Below are 8,952 nucleotides of genomic sequence, written 5' to 3' on the forward strand. Positions count from 1 at the left end.
CTGTTAGATAACCCATAGTGGAATAGTTAGTTACTTAGTGGCATTAGTTCGTCATGTAGGAAAAGAAGGAGACTGCACCTGCAACTAATTAAGCCCATTAAGGATGGGTTTTGGTTATGAATTGTAGACCAGCAACTGCATATAAATAGGAATAACTGTAAAGCGCTTTATATTGTATGGATTTTAATAATTCTGAAGTTGGGTGGGTTTGAAGCAAATTTTAAGTACAGCCCCGATGTGCTTGGGTGTATTGTTAGATACCCTGTTATGCCCTGTTATGGTTCAAATTTTTTGATTTTCCATTAGTATAGTAGTTTGTAAAGTTTCCTTTTCAAATCATTTTCCCCAAGGGCAACATATCCCAATTCATTCATATCTTTCAATAATTTCTGTCTACAATTATTTAATATGCTGAAACAATATTATGCCACCATCAGCTGGAAATACCAAATTAACACACATTACAACAGAATCAAAGATAAAATTAGATTTATTTAGCCACTTTAGAAAAGCTACATATGGATCAAACTATATGCAATGCACTAATTTGGTAAATGAAACTCAGAGTAAGCAAAAAAGCCTAGGACCCACCAATTGAATACATAAAACCAGCCGATCCACCACACCACATACAAACCCCAGGGCAAATTTAAGCATGCTGACTTAAACCAGTTTGTGCAATATTAGTAGACTATTGAACACCTCTACTACAATATGTCCACAAAAGAATTGAAACAAGATCACAATGTATTCATTAATTCATCTCCTTTTCAAAGACACACAGTTGCTTTCTAGTTTTTTATAATGCAGTCAATCATTAAAACTAACTATAGAATATGGCAAGTGACTGCTCATGAAATACAGGGGATAACATAGCAAGTCAACAAGAAGATGCTACAGTATCAACAACAGGGGTACACCAACCAAACAAAGAGGTGCAATTAGTGAGTAAAACTAAAAAGAGGATTGTCAGTCCCACGTACCTAAAAGACTTGGTTGAAGGTCTGAAGCCCTGCACTCGTGTCAATGAAATGGAAATGCTGCAAGGATTTGGTGCTAGTAATTAGGGAACAACAATAACGAGTTGCTGATAGTCTGAAATGACAAAAGACAAATTCTGTTATGACAATTTCAGTTTACATATACCATTACTTGTTCAATTTATGTTCAAATTAATAGAAATAAGAGTTAATTGGAGTCTAAATTGGTTGAATCTTGTTTAGCTTTGACTTTTACGATTAAGCTTTGAAAAATTTTGTTATTTCTTTTGGCTCTTACTCTTGTCAACATTCTTTCATCCCTTGCAAATGATATTTTCATTTATTACAGCTTCATACATTTATATCATATAGAGTTAAAGTGTTGGACAATATGTTTGTTGAATCATCTATTTACTTGCTATTTGAGTACATGGGTGTATGACTTGAATGATATTTTTGTTTCGCTGCCTAATAAGCGGACTTGTTTTAAAAAAGCACGATCTTCAAATGGGAAAGTTAGATATGAATGTAGGTATAAAATCCGTTGATGTTCGTCGGTCTTGCCGTGCTAATCGCTTGTAAATCAGACATTAAAAAAGATAAATTTTCTTCCTAGTCATTTGTCATATATCATATTGGCTAAAGTTTTGACAGTTTCTGCGAAGGCTGAACCATGTTCTTAACAAACCATGAAAACAAGTTTTGATAGGAATTCATACTTTAAGGCAATAACTGTTATCAGTTTAACAAAATTTTTTATTACATTTTATTATTTCTTCAATTTGGATGTTAAATTTGAAGGCTGTCATTGCATGCTAAACTTACATATAATGCTGATTGCATGCTTTTGCTTTACTGGGTGTATTGTGGCAGAACATTATCATTGACTACTTGTTAATTGCTAGTATTGTATAATGATATACATCTGGCTGCCTTTAACCCTTTATTTTGACTAATGTATTTATGTAGGCAAAGTTTGATATCGGAGAAGCTACGAAGGTGAAGACGAAGGTTATGTCAACAGTAGCGACGAGATGGCGGCAATTTAAGTCCACATTGACTAGCAAATTTTGTGTTTGCTAAGAGTGAAGGTCAACAAACACAGGATGTTGTGACAAAATATGGACTAGATCCTGAAGCATGGAAACAATTTGAAGAAACCCCGGCTCACACCTAACTGGGAGGTTAGTTGAATCTGTTTATGGTAACTTAAAATGAATATTTGTTTTACCAATTTGATTAATTTAAATTTGGAAAAAATCTCCGCAATTATGTATGTCACATTACAGGGTATTAGGAAAACGAGCACAATCAATTCAAAAAACACAATGACTGCCCCCACGTACTTCACGTGGGGGATATGATTTGCTGGAGAAGAAATTGTTAGACCAGAAACGAAAAGGATACAAGAGGAAGCATTGTTGAGTGAAAATGCAGCAAGCCTTGATGAACCCCATCTCCAATAAAAAGACATGTTAAGTGGAAGGTTGCTCGGACCAGGCTGTTGGCAATATGACATCTGAGTCCGCACAGGAAATTGCAGATAAAATAGTAGGTTCACCAATATGTTGCATGTTCATATGTTTAAGTATTTTGAGTAGAACAATGACTGCACGTGGTGTATTTTTGTGTCACTTGTTTTGTGTAGGACTCCTTAGAAGAGCAGGTAACGCAGGGCTCGTTTGTACCCCATGGTCGGCAAGACATTCTGAACACTGCGATTGGCCGACCTGAGCATGGGGGTCGCGTTCGGGCAGCAGGCTCAGGTGTCACTATTACTCAGTACTTACGGAAGGGCATCAAGGACATGCAGCAGCTCATCCACATCCATCAGCCAACAACAACTAGATGAAGTTGTTGCAAGGCTTAGGGAAGACATGACTGGGCAGATTAGGGAAGAATTGAGGACTCAAATTAAGGAAGAATTGAGGACTCAGCTAGAAGAGGAAAATAAGAGGAGCTTGGAAATAATGACCAATGCATTGAAAGAGGCTATTAAAAAAGAGTTGTCAAATAAAGGATCCCCAGAGCTACTCCAAATTCAGCCGGACATACAACAATAGCTGCGTGTGTCAGCACACAGGGAAGTAATGTTGTTACCAATGTCCAGGCTTCACAAGAACATCATGCCTGATGCATACCATTGATTGGGACTGTATGTGCAGCTTAAGGATGGTACAACAAGGTTTGTAGAAATATTACCTTACTTACAATTTAATCGGACTTTGTTTTTTCTTGCAGCTGTAATTGTTGGGTTTGGTTTGTGTTTTGTTCATCGTTTAGTTTCTGTTTATATGCATTAATTTTTGCTTTGTTTATGGTTCATTTAAGGTTGGTGGCCATGGGGAAAATAATGGAGGGGATTCAGTCATACACACAGTGGCATATGCAGATGATGTTGTCAGGGTAAGTGTAGAAACAGTTATTGATCCTGAGGCTGAGGTCCCTATGCCACGTCAGAAATACAATATGTGAAGCAGGCCGTCGATACATTTGTAGCTTGGCCCACACACCTTGTGAAAGCTGTATTAGATGAGGTAACATGTTTGATTTGACATACATAAAGTAAAACATTGAGACATTACAGTACAAATACTCACCCACTTTCATTAACCATGTAGGTTCCACAAAGTATTCCACCACAACGAGGATGCACATGTGCCGAAGCCGACTAATGTGGACGCAGATGATCCGTTGCGTGGATTGAAAAGTATAGTTTCGATATTACGACAACCCACTTGAAATCAACTTTGATGGGAGCTTTCTTGGAATTGTAGATGCATCTGCATCGATATTCCATTACATATTCAGATGTTAGTGAAATAATAGCAGGAGACAAAAGTCTGAACATATCTGTCATACAATTATGGTTAATGTAAGTCAAATCCTTCATTTATTTATTCGTCATTCATTCTATATCATATCCACTACAATACTTTCAAATCATGTGAATAGGTATATTCATGAGTGGAGTCAATATTCAGTCAAGGTTTCATGTATGCATTCCTTGAGCCACAGTCGTTGGTTTGTTCAAAGGAAAGACGCAGCGAATGCGAACAATATCTTCTAAGATGGCTTAAGGAATCTGACCGAGAGGTGTACATTGGACCTTACTTCCATCAGTAAGTGTTATTTAACAAACATACTTCAAATGATGTTTGGGTGTATACGTATCTAATGTGCATCACATGCAGGGCACATTGGCAACTCGTAGTTTTGTGTCCTAGGCAACATGTTGTTGTTTGGTTCTTTCCTTGCGTAGGAAACCTGATATGCATATCAAAGCTACAATTAATAGGTTATCTCATACCATATAAATTTTTACAAGCCTTCTTTAATGGGCATTATTGATTGACATGTTGTATATGTGTTGATGTGGTTTTTTAAAGCAGTGTAATGACGAAATTGAAGACGACCTTGTCTCCTGAAACTAAGGCAGTTGCACCTAAGTGGATTGAAGTAAAGGTTAGTCAGCTATGTACCATGCGTTATTGTTGTCTAGGTAAGTCATGAAATTATGTAATGTATACGATGTTCAAATGTTTTCCATATGTAGAGTCACGTTCAAACCGGCTGTTATGAATGTGGATATTAATGTAATGCATTGGATCTGGAACATCATAGCCAGCGACATAAAGAGTGACTGGTCCATGGTATGCATAAACTTCAGTGCAATTGGAACTGAATTTTTATATTTGCATACTAGCTTACAATTATGAATACTTGTAGTGGTTTGCTAATGACACACCGTTGGACATCGACATGATCACCACAATTCGAAAAAAATGGGCAACATTTTTTTTAAAGATGGCAATAAGTAAAAACGGCTAATGATGGCGTAGGAGTATTTCTTTTTTCCTGTATTTGAGACAATTGTTATGTTATTTTACACAGCGGCTATTTTATTTTCGGTCATGCTACTGTGATTCATAATGAATGACAAATCCTATAATGGTGATTGCGTGCAATGGTTTTCTGTTCATATAATTGTAGTAATATATTGTCTTTACCCCCTTCTACTGCATTGCATCTGCATTTGATTACCACAGCAACAATTAAGTGCAGCTATAGTACCACCAAGCTTGGCACTACAGCAGTTAACTGAACAAATGAAGTGTCCACAGTCATTGGATGGTTGCCTGGTAGAGGTACATGTTATAAACTAATAAGATTTCCTGCGTGTTAGGTATAATTATTAAGAAGAGGCACTATATATATAGACTTTTATATATAAAGCTTATTAGAGTTTTAACACACTCTCCACTGTTGGTCCTCAATTTATTGAGAATTATAAAATCAGAATAATGACTCATCATATGAGTAGTTGGACCTGTCAAATTTGTGATTTTTAAGAAATTTGAGCCAACAAAAAAGAGTGTTCAAGAGAATGTGTTAGAGACAGTGTTGCTACCATTTCTCTGTTTAGGAATGGTGTTTGTAGTTATTAGTGAAAATAGAAATAGAAAATATTTTCCTTATGTCAAACAGGCTTCTGCATTACTATTTTTAGTTTTTACAACATTATGATAGATCATTATATATTTTTTCTTTCTCTAAAACAAATGATTTGTTTATTGTCTTGGGGTGGTGTATATAAAAACTGATCAACACATTTTACTTTTCTTTTTTTGCCTGTTCATTCCAATGTACAAATGATTGGCTTATGATGCAACAAAATCTAAATCAGGAACTAAGTAGCTCTTTTAATATAAAACATGTTTTCTTTATCTTTTACTTTTCTACAACATTCATGTCCCTTTCCCTTGATGTCTAGGCTGATGTGCTTGTTGATATATTGAAGATCTATTGAAGATTGTTGATATAATGCTCTCTCATCAGGTATGAAATTTTATAACATGTTCTGTTGGGTGTTTTGCTTCCTGGATTTTGTGATTTTCAGTGAATTTCATGTAAAAATAAGCTGATCTTGCAACTGATGGATAAATTGGTATAACCCAAATTACACTTTATGTTTATTTTTCCCATATAGTTTATTTTAGTTTATTTCCTAATATAATTATACTTTCTGCGTGAATGGTATAACCCAGTTTTGTAAGCAGGGCAACTAAAACAACGACGGTCGTTAGTCGACCCGTCTTTATAGCCTTATAAAACAATGACGGTCGTTAGTCGACTCGTCTTTATAGCGTTCTCCAACAACGACGGTCGTTACAAGACCCGTCTTTATACCTTCCTTCAACAATGACGGGTGTGCATAAGCCCGATGTTGAAATTTTTAAAAGCAACAACGGGTGCAACCTCCACCCGTCTTTATAGATTTCTGAAACAACGTCGGGCCCAAATCACACCCGACGTTGAAATCGATCCGAACAACAACGGTGCTCTTGAAAATCCGTCGTTGACTTATGTTATATAACGACTATTGTTAATTGCGCACTGACGTCGTCTTCTGACATTACAAAGACGGTGGTTGGGCTGACCGATGTCGTTGTTGTCGACTTACAACGGCATCTGTAACAAAGACGGTGGGAGGCTCGACGTAGATAGCTTAGTTTGACCGATGTAGAATCTGCTTTTTGTAGTAGTGTTTGGTCTTGAAAGTGTGTATATCAACACAATTTGTCGTCTCTGAAAATGTCAACGGCTAAGAATTTTCTACGAGCAATGATTCTTGAACACCTCACTTTTCTATAATTCATACTTAGAATTTCTTTGTATGTTTTATACATGTACTTTTCTCTCTTTTATCTTTGTCTCACATGGTCTCAAATTTTGGTATCCAAAAATCAATTTTGATTTTATCCTATCAAATTGTCAACTTTTAAACAATTTCATCCGTTATAAAGGATTAATCTGCATAGATAAATAGCTTCCAGGGACAAATTGTTACATTCAAACTATTCAGTATGGCCAAATTATATATTAATTCTAGCTTGTTTGTTTTCACTCAAGGGCAAGTGTTATTATGCATATGCAGATTTTATGAAGTAGCAATGCTCAAATATATGTGGTGGCTAGAAATTTTGGGAAGTTTAGAAGCTAAATTTTTGTCAGCAAATACAAACTACGGTGTATACTTCATCTTTAATTTTGAAAATCACGGATCAGAGTTCATATATTTAAATCAATACTTTCAACCTAGAACTTATGGGGATTTGGTTGTGTGCGAAGGAAATATAAACGGATATCGTAAAAGAGTTTGCCTAGACCCTCCTGGTGAGGAAGTGCATGAGAGAGAAGATGGATGGATGGAAGTCGAGATGGGAGAGTTTTTCAGTGAAGATCATGAAGATAACTTGGTGGGTTTTAAGCTATGGGATATGAACTCACAACTTACACGCTTTCTTGTAGTTGAAGGAGTAGAGTTCAGGCCCCAAAACATGTGATATGGAGAATCTTTCTGTATGTGTTTTAACTAGAGTTTGTGGATTTTATTGAGTGAAAGTGGGTTATTGAGTGAAAGGATTTATATTTCGAAACATTTATATATATGAAAAGTTTTTTTTTTTAATAAGGTAAACAATAAAGTATGTTTTTTAATTTGTTCTTAATTTTTTTAAAATTTATTATTTTCGTTTTGAACTTTTTGGCTATGAATCTTAGTCTTTAAACTTTTATGCGGTCAAGTATTTTAGTTTTTTTTTGTCTATTTTAAATATTAATTGATGATCTGACGTTTGTTTTATTAGTATTTTATTTTGTTACATTTTAAAAGGTCTTAAACTTATTTTAGGGTTAAAAGAAAAATAAAATTCACTAACTTCTAAATTCTAACAAAAGCATGGCAATATCTAGGATGAACCACTTAATTAAATATTTGTGGTCTATTATGGACCAACAATTTTTTACCATTATATATGTTAATAAAATATTAAATGACCAAGGTTAAACGTTTTATTATTCTTCAGTAACGTATGTTTTTGCTTTTTTATCGTATTATCTTCTTCTCTTCTCTAGTCACTATTGTATGCGTTGTGTGCCAGCAGTGGCGTTACATTTCTTTACTTCCCGTTCTTCTCATCTTTTGCCCTCTTCTTCCCTTCTCCTACGCCCGAACACTCCTCCCTCTCCAAACCCTAACCCTAACCCTTCATGTCTATTGAAAGAATCCCAAAACCCAACTTCTCTTCTTGGCACCTCCACCTTGTCCAACATCCGCTTCGTGCAACGCATGAGTATGCAAGGATTTTCTTCTTCAGCATCCAACAAATGAAGGGGAAAATAAAAGATAGAAAGCGCACCCAAAAAATGGCCACTCCATGTTTCGTTTATTGGCATTGTTAGTTATAGGGGATTACAATTAGTTTGTTAATTATTTTCTGTTAGAGTTTGGTAGTTATTTTCTGTTAGACATCTTGCTTATATATAAACTTCCATAGGATCTTTTCTGTATTAAGTTAACTCTTTTACTCATTTTCAATAATAGATTTCTTTCTCCTAATATTTTCCTTTTATCATAAGTTTCAATATGGTATCAGATTAGAGTAATCCACTCTACCATTGATCCAACCTGTTCTTCCTCCCACCATATTCTTGATTTGATTTTGCTGGTTCCTATGGCCACCCCAATCATCGATCCAAGTCAAGACCCAACTAACCCTCTTCACCTTCATCATTGAGATGGGCCTGGTGTCGTTTTCACATCTCAACCCCTTGATCACAAGAATTACACAAATTGGAGCAGAGCCATGCAGGTAGCGCTCTCTGTCAAGAACAAAACAACATTCATCGACGGCACCCTCCCGAAGCCTGACAAAGACACTCCTACCTATGCTGCTTGGACGCGTGCAAACAACGTTGTCATCTTGTGGCTCTATAATTCTGTCTCTAAGGATATCATCACCAACATCTTGTTTGCAAATACCGTGAAAGAAATTTGGGACGACTTAAAGACTTGGTTTTTGAGGAAAAATGGCCCCAGAATCTTCCAATTGAAGCGCCAACTCATGTCGTTGCAGCAAGGTACCGATGATATCAACACGTATCACACAAAACTTAAGTCTATTTGGGA

Source organism: Glycine soja, chromosome 6, assembly GCF_004193775.1.
Source record: "Glycine soja cultivar W05 chromosome 6, ASM419377v2, whole genome shotgun sequence".
Classification (NCBI taxonomy): domain Eukaryota; kingdom Viridiplantae; phylum Streptophyta; class Magnoliopsida; order Fabales; family Fabaceae; genus Glycine; species Glycine soja.